Genomic DNA, 12839 nt, shown 5'->3' with positions numbered 1-12839 from the left:
GGAGATAATATTTCCTGTTAATTCAATAATAATGCCAAAATCAGGAACCCCGTTACATGGTTATGCTTTTAGTTGAAATAATTTTTAAGAATTTTTCACTACAAATGAAAATTGGATATGTATTTAGCTTGTTATATAAACTATATAGGGTGGTTGCTGATTGGTTTTGAAAGAAAAGAATAGTTACACAATAGTTTGAAGAAAGTATCTTTAAAAATTAGTATTTAAGTAAAAAAACCTTACATGGTTACAGTGAGAAAATATTATGTACTATCATTAAAGTGAATGTTTTTGTCCAAATAGAAACACTTTGTATTAAGATGGAAATTAATAGCTGGAAGTTAGAATAAATGCATGTATGTGGTCATTTCCAAACCAAAAAATAAACATTTTTTTAGAAGTAAAATACAACACTGAAAAAAATTAAAAAAAAGTAAAATACATTGTTATTGGAAGGAGAGTTTGCCACAAATGAATGAATTGATGGGACTTTTTTTTTTTTTTTTTTTTTGATGGGACTTTTTAATCTGTGGTTTTTTATAGACATAGCCTTTCTAGGTTTTATAGGTGAATTTATAAGCAGTCCTTAGGCACAAGGTAAAATGACTTCTTTAAACTCTCTGATATAAAAAAATGTGAAAAATACTCTTGATAAGATTTTTATATGTTTGAATGACTCTTTCCAATCCTGATGAGTGAAAATGCCATCTGGTATCTCCTTTTAACTTTTACGTGGTATCCTTTAAATTAAAAAAAAACCTTCAGCATGGAAGGGACTATTTCTAGGCACACAGAGGTTCACTCCATTCCTTGGGTTTTATAACACAGGGGCTCCTTGTCAGTGTGAAATTTCCACTGTATCACTCTTTTTTTTTTTAAGATTTTATTTATTTATCTGACAGAGAGAGAGAGAGATCAAAAGGAGGGAGAGCAGCAGGCAGAGAGAGGGAAGCAGGCTCCCTACTGAGAAGAGAGCCTGATGCAGGGCTTGATCCCAGGACCCTGGGATCGTGACCTGAGCCAAAGACAGAGGCTTAACCCACTGAGCCACACAGGTGCCCCTGCACTGTATCACTCTTGATGAACTTTCATAGTAAGAGAACTGGGTTTAGCCTGTCATTAATTTAAATGTTAAAAAAAAAAAGATTTCAATTAGGCCCACAATGAATTATTACGTATAGATAAAAACCTAGCTGACAGCAGGATAAACCAGCCAAACATAGGAAGTAATTATAATGACCTTTCCTTTTAAGAATGTTTTAGCCTTGTATTGCGCACTCCCCAGGTAACGTCCATCTTACTGTGGTGGTGTTCCTTTGATTAAAAATGAAAGAGGAAGGCACAATGGCTTGATTGGCATATTTAAGTATGATGACAAATGCATCTGACAAAGCCAGGAACAAAAATTGTGACTTTGGATTATCGTTAACTACAGTCACCATTATAATCATCCAACTCTGTGCCTTAGTTTATACACTATTTGACAAGGAAGCACTTACGAATTTTCTTTCCAACATTAAGTTGAATTGCTTTTTTGAAATTGAATCGCTTTCTTCGGTAAGAGACTTATTGTAAGAGCTGGTTTTCTAGTATTTGCTTAGATGATCCACTTGAAGATTCTTTTGTTTGCCAGATTGGTTTGCTTAGGAATAGATCAAGATTCATAATTTCCACGTTGTACAACCTCAACCCAACATGGAGCTATGTGTTTAGGACTCTGAATGGTTTCTTTGGAAGTGAATCACAACACAATAGAAAATGACCGTAACAGGGCTTGAGAGGATATAGGATGCTCTAAATGCAGGCTAGATGTTATCACTGTTGGCTTACTAGTAGAATGACTTGAGAAAAAATAGTGCCAAACTCGAACCCCTTCTTTCTGTGATCCTAGAAGGAAATTACTGGCAGAGGAAGGTTAAAAAAAAGCATTAACTGACTAGCAATCCAAGTTGACCCTAAGCTCTGACAGTCTTTGAGCAGAGCTCCAGAATTAGGACTCCTTCACCGAGACCAACTCTGATACACACTTGGTGTTCACCTTGTCTATAAGATATTTATATTTAAGTGCCCCACCCAGAGCCTGGTATACAATGAACATTCCTTCCTCCCTGCTGATTTTTCACTTAAAACCAGTTGGCAAACTCCAATGGAAAAAAAAATCAGAAAATACTGTTTTCTGTTTTGTAAGGTACAAGAACATTCAGAAGTTAGAAACGTTGACTTCCTAACTCAGCAAGCAGTGTAAATCACTGATGTCTCATAATATTGGATACTGAAATCATCATTTAAATGGAATTCTTAGGGTGCTTTTCTTAAAAAATATTTTATTTATTTGAGAGAGCACGCACATGTATTGCAGGGGAGGGGAGCAGAGTGGGAGGGAGAGGGAGAGAGAATCACAAGCGGACTCCACACTGACCACAGAGCCCCACTCAAAACTCGATCTCACCACCCTGAGATCATGACCTGAGTGGAAACCAGGAGTTGTGTGCTTAAATACCTGAGCCACCCAGGCATTTCTTTTGGGGGGCTTTTTAATTACGGAGTGTTTCTCATGCTCAGGGGAGTGGCACATGCATAGGGAAACATTTGAAGTTTGTACATGGGGCTGATTATAGTCAGGCGTTATTAGCCTTTCTGGAGAAGAGTCATTGATAAAACACAGCTGAACAATTTCATCAGCTAAAAGTACACTAGTATTTCAGAAGTGTAGGAAGAAAGAATACGTTCACTCATAGTCCAGTATTGGAACAGATGACATGGAAGGCATTACATTTAGAAACTGATCTCTAGAAATAGACATGTAGATTTTTTGACTTACATGACAATATGGGTGTCCTCTAATTGCTTATGTATAATAAAATAATAATGGCAAACATCTGTTCCAGACACTGTAAACACTTTTAATTCTTTTAAACGCTATGGGATGGGGACTACTGCAGTTACCATTTTAGAAGAGAAAGCTGAGGCACAGAGAGGTTCAGTAAGTTTCTTAAGGTCACATAGCTTATAAATGGCAGAGCTGGGTTTCAGACCAGATGTTCTCTGCCCACCATTCTTAGTCATTACACTATGCAACCTCTCTGTCTTTGCTCTTCCCACTTATTGTGTTGAAACTTAATGACTCATTTAGGTTTAGGGAGTTACTTGGGCTGCAGTGTAGCCAGCAATCACTGGATCTTTTCGGCAAGTATGAGCTTTTCTCCCAATCAGTTGTAGTATTGAAGACTTCCCAAGGGAAACTGATGGGATGCTTGGTCTCCTTATAAGTATTTATATATTCCCTTTAAAGAGATGGAACCAATCCTTGTGTGTTGCTTCCATCATCAGCATTCAGTGACTGTGTATTCAACTTATGTGCCAGACATGCTTTGTCTAGTCCATTGACAAATACAAGTGTGTGAGAGTGGGCTCTGAGGTCAGGTGAGTCCAGGTTCTAACTGCTGTGACATCATTTACTTTCTGCCTGGACAACCTCAGGCAAGTTGGCATCTACTGGCCAGGGTAATTCTAGTAAAGCGAAGTCAGGTCGCATCTCTCCCCTGCTCAAAACCTCCGCACGGTTTCCCACCTCTCTCAGAATTAAAGCCAACATCCTTCCAATGGACTTAAAGACCTTACCTGATTTGTGGGAACTTGAGAACTCTGACTTCATCTCTGGCCTTCTTTTCCTGCCTCACCCCACTCCAGCCATACTCTGCACTGATGGGGGAACTCCCTAGACCCTTCCTGTGCCAGCTTCTGCATCCTGTTTTTCACCCTGTAAGGTTTTATCTCCAATTCCTTGATGGCTTATTCTCCCATTTTCAAGTCTCTTCCCAAAAGTTACCTTCCCAGGGAGGACTCTCCCGACTCTCTTTCCCTCCTCCTCCCACCCGCTCCCAATCTCTCTTCCCTGCTGCATTTTACTCCACTTCTATCTTAGCTAGGGTTCCCTAAAAGTAGACCCTGAAACAGGAATTTGGAGAGCCTAGGATGTGATTTATGGAGGTGGAAATTGGGAGGCAGGGAGTAAAGCAGGATAGGAAAGGAGAAAACCAAGCAAGGATGTGATCTCGGGTAATACACAGGGGCCAGATCACAGTGGGGGGATCTGGACACTGAGCTGTCCCTTGAAGCAAAGGGGCCAGTCTTTTGTGTCTCTGCATCTGTTAGTCATTGACTGTGGGCTGCCCCCGCTGAGGATCAGGACCATTTCAAGACCAATCAGCCTTGCCACTCTTGTGACCCTTGGCCTTGCCTTTTGGTCTTGGCACGAGGACCCCAACATGACTGATAAGCAGTAATAGCTCTATGTAGTGGGATTTTCACTGTATTCCCAAGTGGAAGAATTCTTCCTTGGGCATCAGGACTCCTAGAGCCACGGAATCCAAAGTTGAAGCGATGAGATATCCCATAAGTGAGTTACTGGACATAATGGTAAGTGGGCTATTCCCACTTCTACCCTGTGTTTCTCAGACCAATGCGTTCTGCCCAGGGCCCATTATAAAAACTGTTGGTTTATGGAACATACTTCATTCTAAAGGATAGCACCCTATCTTCACAGGGATTTTCCTCTGAGCCAATGCCTCAGCTGCATCTCAAAGAGGTTTCCTTTGCTCTGTCAGGCTACCAGCTTCAGCATGGTGTGGCTTGAGGTAGGACCAGTGGATCCCATTGTCCTATGCCCCCTGATGTACCTCCTTTGCCATAATTGAGTGTCTTAGTCTTAGGTGATGTTTTATGGGATCCCATGTTGGCTAATCAGGATTCTTTGAATCCTCAGGTAGTGATGCTGGCCAAGACTTGCAGGCTCATTTGTAGAATATATGTCAGCCTCAGTCAGGATGAATTGTTACCTTTTCCAAGATGGAAGGAGTCTGATATAAAAAATTTGCTACCAAGAGGCTGGTTTGTCTCCTTGGAAACTGTGCAGTATCGGGGTGCAGAATTGGTTTTGTTGCTGACAACTGTGGTAGCTCCAGTGGTAGCACCAGTCTTGGTGAGTGAGATCCCAGACATACCTTCCATCTCTGCGACCATGGCTATCCCACATCCACTGCTGCGGGGCTGGGTGGCTGAGAGGAGGAGCTGGCTAACATCCACCAGTCAAACCAGCCATCCATTTAGTTTAGTGCCTCTTTCCAAGTGGAAGCTCTGTGGTGTCTGTTCATGAGCAACCCAAAGATCTCACACTCTATGTCCGTGCCCTACGTTCATCCTCATGTCTGTCAGTTCCTGTGAATCAGATCCTTTAAATGCCATTCTGACCTTGCTTGCCCTTGTCTCTGATCTTGAAGTGCTCCCACTGGCCTCTGCTACTTCAGAATTCTAGTGTTCTGATGGCCACTGGGAGCCCAGTTCTAGAATAGCACCTCCTGTGGTCTGACAGGATCTGCCTAGGACAGCCACTGCTGAGAGGCTCAGTGGTGCTGGGGGCCCATTCCTCATTGCCTTGGTAAAGGAGTGTGATTCCTCAAGCTTCCTGAGGAATGTATTTGGCGTGTGGACTTTCTGTCATATCTATTAAATCCATACAACACATCTTCTTTTTCTATAATCTGCCATAATATTCTAGCATCTCTCTTAAAAAATCAAAACAAAACAAACAGTTAAAGGGAGACCTATTTATTGAAGAGTATGATTAACATTGAAAATATGTCATGAATTTTTATATTGCAAATAGTAGACATCAGAATTTTAGCTAAAGGATAGAAGATAACCAATTTAATCCTCACTAATTCATCTATATGGTCCAATCAAATTTAGTAGTCATTGTAACAGGCATTAAAACACGAAATAGGCCTGTAATTTAGGTTTACTGGCCAAGGAAGGAAGGGAGAGAAAGTGAGCCCTGAACCCAAAAAAGGATATTCTTGGTTATTCTGTCTTTGGAATGAATGTGGATGGCAAGGGGAATGATGTCGGACATGCTTATTAAGCCATGACCTGACTTTCTCCAGGTCCCCATCTCTAGGTTCTTATTCAAAGGGGGAAGTCGCTCATGGTCAAGTTGAAAGGCAGATGTCACGGATAATCAAATCCACTTCATAGAGATGATCTCTGCTCAATTTCTGACCCATAAGAAACTCTTGAGTTATTTTTTAAAAACCATCATAGTGGCTAATCTCTTCCCACAGTGCAACAATGACTAGAAATCAGTACACAATTATTATTATTATTATTATTTTTAAAGAGAAGTTGTCAGTCTCCTCTTGGCATCTCTACTTTGTCTAAACTTCTGAGAACCATGCTGGTAGCTTGTTGGAACTATTTCTTTTGGCCTTTGCCAGGATGTTAAATCCTGTGTCATGGGCCCCTTGCATCCATTTTTCCTAAGGCTGTGTAACAAACAACCTGAATGGCTTTAATTTATTTTTTCTCTCACTGTGCTGGAGGCCAGAAGTCTAAAATCAAGGTGTCAGCAGGACCATGCTCTCTGTGAAGCCTCTGAAGTGGGGTTATCTTTGTCTCTTCCTCACTTCTCGTGGCTACGGGCAACCCTAGGCATTCCTTGGCTTGTAGACAAGCACGTCACTCCTGTCTTTGCCTATGCTGTCATCTGGCCTTCTGCCCGAGCTTCTGAGTCTATGTTCAGATTTCCCTCTTTTTACAGGGACACCAGTCATGAGATAAGGACCCATCCCAATCCAATATGACTTCATCTTCACTTGATTATGTCTGCAAAGACCCTATTTCTAAGTGAAGTCATATTTACAGATATCAGAGATAAAATACCGTTTTGTTTTGGGGAGTACTCTCCTGATTTTTAAGCTCTAGAAATTCAAATTCTGAAAAACCACACACATACACACGCACGCGCACACACACACACACACACACAATCTAAACCATCAAACAAAACATGTCTATGGGCTAGACTGGCCTTTGAGCTGTCATCTGTAAGCCTGGCTTTTGGAATAAAAAGCCACAGAGACCATGTCTTTTTTTTTTTTTCTTTTTTTTAATTGTCCATCTTACCATTTCCTGATTAGGTAATAAGCTCTGACTCTCTGCTTGAATGAGGGGACAGGAAAGGATGAAATTACCGGGGAGAAATAAAAACAGGTTAACACATCAAAATCAGTGTGACTGTGCCAGGTGCTAGGGATACTTGGTTCCTGACTTTGAACTTATTATGGTATACTGGAAGAGGGAAATACTAATTTTAAAAGTTACAAAAAAACAAGTAATATGAACAGTATTGACTGGGTAGGAGTTGAATTTTATTGAGATCTTTTAGAATTTGATGTCCTGAGAGCCGCATGGATGAGATCCTAAAGCAAGTCCCAAACTAGCTCTGGGAGTCAGATTTTAAGTACCTCCTCCCTTTTTAAAGAGTTACCGTTTATTGATTATTGATCCAGCGGTAGGAATGCTACTAAGTGCCTTAAAAACTTTATTTCTTCTAGTGCTCACATTAGTCCTTTCTCCTTCCAGGGAACCAAGGTTCAGAGAGGTTAAGTCTCTGCCTCAAGGTCACACAGCTAATAAATACTGGACTCAGCATTTGAAACAGGATTGTCTGACTAGAGGGCATGTTCCCTCAATCCTTCTTCAATATTCTTTCTCCAAAACCTTTAAAAATGTCTACTTAGTTATGGACATTGGGGAGGGTATGTGCTATGGTGAGCGCTGTGAAGTGTGTGAACCTGGCGATTCACAGACCTGTACCCCTGGGGATAAAAATATATTATATGTTTATAAAAAATAAAATTTAAAAAAATGTCTACTTAGTTGAAGCACTTGATATGTATAAGGTGTTTTCTGGTTCGGTCCTGGGTATACTGGCAGGAGCGGGCTTGATACCAAATCTGGCTTGTGTTTTCACTTCACCCACTGCAGCTGGGTGCCTCTTGGGCAAGTTTTTGACGTGTTCTGAGTCTCCCAAGCTGTGAGAGAGGGGTAAATTCTACCTCTCAAGATTGTTCTGAGGATTAAGGGAGATTATGTATATAGATGTATATCTAAATATGTACCTCACACAGTACCGGTGTAGAAGGTAGTCAATACCCTTCCATCCCCTAATACTCTATTAGTCTCTTGAGCTGCCATCACAAAGTACCAGAACTGGGTAATTTAGGACAAGTTTATTTTCTCACAGTTCTGGAAACTCAAAGTCCAACATCAAGGGGTCAACAGTTTGGTTTCTCCTCAAGGTCACCTACTCACTGTGTCTTCCCCTAAGGATGCTGGTCTTACTGCATTAGGGCCCACCCATATAATCTCATTTAATAACTCTTTAAGGCTTTTTGTCCCAATACATTCTGAGGTCCTGACTGTTAAGGCTTCAAAGTAAGAATTTAGGGCGGGGATAGTGGTGACACAATTCAGTCCATAATAAATACCATAAGTGAGCAAGTGAATGGATTTTAAAAAGCCATAAAATGATCCATAAGTTCTGCTCATTTTGTGCTGCAAATGTTGACCTTACTGCCTACAAAACCAAATCAAACCGGGCTGTAATTACGGGTACATTCAAATTGTAAGTAAGTAGTTCTGTTAAGGGCCTGAAGGCTAGTGAGCATATCTTAAGCAATTAGACTGCTGGTGCTAACGTGTTTACTGGGCAATTGTGTTTGTGAACAATGGGCTCGGACTTTCCTAGAGTGTAAGGGGCCAGCAGTCCACAGACTGCTGCTTTCTGCATTTGGAGAAATAACAAGACAAATGTTATGTTGGCAAGAATGAAGATTCTCTGATCTTCCCGACCAAGTGCAGGCAAACACCAAAACACCTAATATGATAAACAGCTCTTTTGGATAATTAAAGCCCTCCACTTGTTAAGAACGGAGTCCTCTTTTCTCTGTCTTATGACCTCAGCCCTCTTTAGAAAAACAAACCAACAAACAAACTCGTTTCTGGGCAGGGGTGAACAGATCTTTACTTCTGTGTGTAAGTGCTTCAAGTCAGGAGTGAAGACTGATGGAATTGATCCACCCACTCCATTCAGCTGAATAGGGATTAATTATGTCCAGGCCGTATGCTGAGCCCTGGGAATAAAGAGGATTCAGAAATGGCTCCTGTCTTCAAAATGCTTACATCATCTGGGGAGGCATTCATTGACTCATTCACTTTCTCAAATCCACAGAACCTTACTCAACACCTACTGTGCTGATGAAAGCAAATAACTAACTCAGTGTGATAAATGGTCCAACTGAGGAATGTGTGAAATACTTAGGACACATCTGGGATGGTGTAGCCCTAACACTGAATCAATGTCTACTCATTTGTGGTGGTAATGTTTTACTCATTGTTGGCTAGGCTTGTTTAATTTCAAAAACAGCTCTGTGAGATAAATATCACATTCATTTTACAGATGAGGAAATACGAGATTCAGAAAGGCTGACTTCCCTTGCCCAGAGTCGTACAGCTAGCACACAGGCGGCAGAGCTGGCTATCAAACCTGGGTTGACTGATAGCCGTGAAGCTTGACTTGTCCCATCACACAGGGGGAGGGGGTTGAGAACCTTCCTCTCTGAGCTTGTTATACAAGAAATGTTCCACTATTTTACTGTTTTTAAAACAAATCAAATCTGACAGCCAAGCCTGGTGGAAATGAACTTCCGGTTGATGTGGGTGGGCTCTTTCTGCTGCAGCTAGTGTGCAAGGACCACACAAACAACTCAGGGGGTCCCTCTAGTGGTTGATCCGTGTTTGTGTCTGGTTGCATGGTAGCTTGAAGTCTACTGACTCCGCTATCACCTGGGGCAAGAGAAACTGCGACCCATCACCCAAGCTACCTCTCCACAGCGCCCACATCCTACCTCCAAGTTGGAGGAGTGCTGTAGGAGATGGCTCAAGGTCAGGCAGCGATAGGTCCTGCTACTTGGGGAGCACATATTTCCTTCCATGGAGTTTTATCTTCCCCTTTATCACACTACACTTTCTTTTCTCTCTGTCCCCCATACCATTGTGTCCTTCTGGAAACTCTCAGTGTATCCCAGATGGCAACATGCACACAGAGGGTGCTTGTGTTGGTCTAGGCCCTCTGAGAAGACAGGGACAGATGCATAAGAGATTTATTGAGGGAAAATGGGGAAAGAGCTGAGGAGGACTGGGAGAACATTTGGACTGCGATGCTATCTGTGTAGGAGAAAGGGAAGTAAGATTTTGTGGGAAGAGTCTCAGACTATACCCCAGTAACTAGGAAGTTTTGTAATGCCAATGGGGAGCATTGGAGCCAGTTGGGCCACTGATGGGCCTTGCCTCTTGCAGGAAAGGACTTGCCCTCTATGCCTGCTGTGCTCAGTGCTTGGTGGGGAACAGCTTGAGGGAAGGTAGTCCTCTCAGCAAAACTCTGCTGCATTCAGAGCATAGCAGCTGGGGTTGTCTTTAATTAAGCTCCTCAAGGCTCCCTGGTGCCTGAAAATGTTAGTCTGTCTTACTCTTCATCCAAACATCTGCATGATTATAGAGAGATGCTGAGTTTATAACTTGTAACAATTTTATTAATAGCAATAATAGTAGTATTTACCATTTAGCCATAAAAAGCTCTTTCATGTACCAGGCGCTGCACTAAATAATTTACTTGCATCCTATCATTTAATCATTAAAACAATCCTATGAATTAGCTATGATCATTAGCCCATTTTAGAGATGGGGATTGTTGTATACTGAACTGTGTTCCCCCGATATTCACATGTTGAAGTCCTAACCCCCAGTGCCTCAGAATATGACTGTATTTGGAGATAGGTTCTTTAAAGAAGTAATTGAAAGATACAGAGAGAGAGAGACTAGGAAGAGACTGACTCTTAACTACAGAGAACAAATTGATGGTTGCCAGAGGGTAGGAGGGTAGGGGGATGGGTGAAATAGGTGATGGGGATTAAAGAGTACACTTACGATGGATGAGCACTGGGTGATGTATAGAGTTGTTGAATCACTATATTATACACCTGAAACTAATATAACACCATATGTTAACTATAGTGGAATTAAAATTAAAAGTTAAATAAAGAAAATAAAGGAATGCTGAGATTTAAACAAAAAAATAAAAGAATGTAGAAATTAATCAAATAAACAAACGAAAGAGATAATTAAATTAAAATGTGGTCTTCAGGGTGGGTCCTAATCCAAATGACTGGTGTTATTATAAAAAGAGGAAATCTGGACACAGAGATATGCAGAGGGAAGGTAATGTAAAGGCAGCCATCTTTTAAAAAATTTTTCTTTATTTAAATTAAATTAATTAACATATAGCATATTATTATTTTCAGAGGTAGATTTCAGTGGTTCATCTGCCTTATATAACACCCAGTGCTCATTACATCACATGCCCTCCTTAATGGCCATCATCCCGTTACCCCATCTCCTCACTGCCCTCCCCTCCAGCAACCCTCAGTTTATTTCCTATAGTTAAGAGTCTTTCATGGTTTTGGCCATTTACAGGTCAAAGAGAGAGGCCTCAGAAAGAACCCATCTTGCCAACAGCTTGATCTTGGACTCCTGGCCTCCTGAACTGTCAAAAAGTAAAGTTCCATTGTTTGAGCCACTCAGTGTGTGGTACTTCATTATGGCAGCCCTGCAAGCTAATACCAGCATATTGTGGCTTCAGGTGGTTGAGTGGCTTGGCAAAAGTCATAGAGCTAGCACGCAGGAAAAATAGCACTCAGATTCTCACATTCCAGAGTCTATTCTCTTAAATATTTTCCTCTACTGGGTTGTCCATGGTGGCTGGGGCAAGGGCAAGAATGCAGATGACAAGGTGATGGGAAGCTCACAGAGATAGAACACAGCCTGGTGAGCCAGGAAACACATGTGAAAGGGAATTGGCCGACCTGATAACCAGGAGAAAGTCTTCCCACCTTGCCTATATCCTCTTCTGGCTCTGTGGTCTTGGCCAATCCACTCTTGCTTTCTGTACTACAGTTATATTTGTGCCAAATGGAAATATTAGGTTTCCTATATCTCACTGAGCTGTTTTAACCATAATGAGGTCACTATATGAAATGGGGAGAAAGAACTGAATTTGCTTTATACCAATATTAGTGTAGTTGTTGCATATTATCCCTGTTTTAGCTAATACTACTGGTACCATTGTAATGGGGTGTCAACATTAGAGCAACAGTTTTCCATGGGATACAAATTATATATGTTCTGATGCCAGAAATTCATGGAGATCACCAGGACCACTCATTATAAATAGTCCTGTGATTCAAATGATTCTTGGACATCAATTTAATGACAATACATGGCATCAATGCTCAGTCTAACAGAATGAACTCATTAAATGATTGTGGGGATTAATGTAATAAAAGTAGCTGATATACATTGAGTTTTCATGTGTGTTAGGTTCTGTTCTAAGTGGTCTAAATATAATAATCCACTTATGATAATCCTGGGAAGAACCCCATGAAGAAGAAACTACTTTTATGATTCCTAGGTTACAGATGAAGAAACAGAAGCCCAGAGAGGTTAACTAGGCCAAAGTCACACAGCTAAGTAAGTGGAAGAGTAAACATTCAAACTAAGTCACACTGGCTCCTAGTTTGGGTATAGAGTGGAGAAGAAATCAAGCATCCAGGATGACTTCAAGATTTTTACCTGAGCAGCCAGAGGAACAAAATTATCATTACTTGGGATGGGAAAGATCTTAGAAATTATTTTTTTTTAAGGGAAACTCAATTTGGATATGTTAAATTTGAGATGCTGATTGTGTGTCCAAGGAGATATCAAATAAGTCTCTTTATGAAAATTGGGATCTGTATCTAAAGCCCACAGATGGAATAAGATCACTTACAGAGTGTAGATAGAAAAGAAAAGAGATCTGTGAGCTGAGTCTTGGGCATCCCAGTGTTTACAGATCAGGGAAGTAGGGAATCGGTTTAAAAGACAAAACAGAAAGAGTGGTCAGAGAA

The 12839-nt window shown here is 41.0% G+C and overlaps 1 protein-coding gene across 2 annotated transcripts in view; it reads left to right on the top strand.

The window, feature by feature from the left end:
* LOC111142222 (solute carrier family 17 member 8) overlaps positions 1 to 12839 on the top strand; it is a 43250-nt gene that overhangs the window by 411 nt on the left and 30000 nt on the right. The window lies entirely within an intron of this gene.

The sequence above is a fragment of the Enhydra lutris genome, unplaced genomic scaffold (assembly GCF_002288905.1).
Source record: "Enhydra lutris kenyoni isolate GAN:26980312 unplaced genomic scaffold, ASM228890v2 scaffoldscaffold7, whole genome shotgun sequence".
In the NCBI taxonomy this organism is placed as follows: Eukaryota; Metazoa; Chordata; class Mammalia; order Carnivora; family Mustelidae; genus Enhydra; species Enhydra lutris.
This window is presented reverse-complemented; position numbering and strand designations above follow the sequence as displayed.